Raw genomic sequence first — 2,131 nt, forward strand, 5'->3', positions numbered from 1 at the left:
GATTTTCAGCAGAAACTTTGTGGGTCTGACTGGAGTGGCATGATACATACAAAGTGCTGAAAGGGAAAAAAAAATCTGTAGCCAAGAATACTCTACCCAGCAAGGCTATCATTCAGAATAGAAAGAGAGATAGTTTTTCAGACAAACAAAAACTAAAGGAGTTCACGACCCCTAAACTAGTCCTACAAGAAATATTAAAGGAGACTCTTTGAGTGGAAAGGAAGACCATAAGTGAAAGTATGGAAAGAAAAAATAAGCAGTAAAAAGATTTCTGTAAAAACAGGTAAAGGATTCATAAAATAAAAATGTATAATATGACACCATATAGCTAAAATGTGGGAGGGAGGGGAGTAAAGAATGGGTTTAAGTGTAAGCAATCATAAATGTAATAAAGACTGCTATATGCAGAAGATGTTATACAAAAACCATGAATCAAAAACCAGTAATAGGTATGCAAAGAATAAAGAGAAAGGGATCCAAGTATATCACTAAAGAAAGCCGACAAACCATTAAAACAGCAAAAGAAGTATCAGAGAAACTATAGAAACAACCATAAAACAAGTAACAAAATGGCAATAAATACACATGTATCAATAATTACTTTGAGGGACGCCTGGGTGGCTCAGTTGGTTGAGCGGCTGCCTTTAGCTCAGGTAGTGATCCTGGGGTCCTGGGATTGAGTCCCATGTTGGGCTCCTTACTTGGTGGGGAGGCTGCTGCTCTCTCTCCCTCTGCCTGCTTGTGCTGTCTCTGTCTGTCAAATAAATGGATAAAATCTAAAAAAAAAATACTTTGAATGTAAATGGGCTAAATGCTCTAACCAAAAGACATAGGGTGATAAGGTAGATTAAAAACAAGACCTGTCTATATGCTTTCTACAAGAGACTCATTTCAGACCAAAAGCCACCTGTAGATTGAAAGTGAGGGGATGGAGAAACATCTATGACACAAATGAATACCAAAAGAAAGCAAGGTAGCAATACTTATAGCAGACAAAGTAGACTTTAAAACAAAGACTATAACAAGAGACAAGGAAGTATACTACTAATAAAGGAGATGATTCAAGAGGATATAACAATTGTAAATATTTATGCACCCAACATGGGAGCACTAAATACATAAAAACAGTTAATAACAAATATAAAAGAAATAATTGATAGTATCACAATGATAGTAGGGAATTTTAACATCCCACTGACATCAGTGGACAGAGGGTCCAAACAGAAAATCAAGAAGGAAACAGTGGCCTTGAATGACACATTAGACCAGATAGACTTACCAGACATATCCAAAACATTCCATTCTAAAACAGTAGAATACACACTCTTTTCAAATGCACACAGAATATTTTCCAGAACAGATCATATAATTCATCCTGTGCATCTTTTCTATCCACAATGTTATGAAACTAGAAACCAACCACAAGAAAAAAAATCTTGAAAGAGCACAAATTCATGGAGGCTAAATAACATGCTAAATAAACAATGAATGGATGAACCAAGAAATCAAACAAGAAATCAAAAAGTACATGGAAACAAATGAAAATGAAAACAGAGCTTGCTTTAGTAACACATATACTATAATTGGAATGATACAGAGAACATTAGCATGGCCTCTGTGTAAGGATGACACAGAAATAAAAAATATAATGGTCCAAAATATTTGGGATGCAGCAAAAGTGGTTCTAAGAGGGAAGTTTATGGCAACACAGGCAGGCCTACCTCAAGAAGCAAGAAAGGTCTCAAATAAACATCATAAATTTACACCTAAAGGAGGTAGAAAAACTACACAGAACCAAAACCCAGAAAAAGGAAGAAAATAATAAAGATTAGAGCAATAATAAGTGATATAGAAACTAAGAAACAAGAGAACATATCAACAAAACCAAGAGGTGATTCTTTAAAAGATCGACAAAATTGATAAAACTCTCATAAGATTCATTAAAAAAAGACACAGGACCAAGGTAAACAAAATTATTAATGAAAGAGAAGAAATAACAACTAACATCACAGAAATACAAACAATTGTAACACAATATTATGAAAAGTCATATGCCAACAAATTTGACAATATAGATGAAATAGATAAGTTTCTAGGGATATATAACCTACAAAAACTAAAGCAGGAAGAA

General features: G+C 34.1%; 1 non-coding gene across 1 annotated transcript; it reads left to right on the top strand.

Moving 5' to 3' along the window:
- Positions 1 to 1,557: 1,557 nt before the first annotated feature.
- LOC132007916 (U6 spliceosomal RNA) lies at positions 1,558 to 1,664 on the top strand. The gene has a single exon (XR_009401470.1). It is a non-coding gene; the product is annotated as a U6 spliceosomal RNA (small nuclear RNA).
- Positions 1,665 to 2,131: the final 467 nt, after the last annotated feature.

The sequence above is a fragment of the Mustela nigripes genome, chromosome X (assembly GCF_022355385.1).
Source record: "Mustela nigripes isolate SB6536 chromosome X, MUSNIG.SB6536, whole genome shotgun sequence".
NCBI lineage: Eukaryota > Metazoa > Chordata > Mammalia > Carnivora > Mustelidae > Mustela > Mustela nigripes.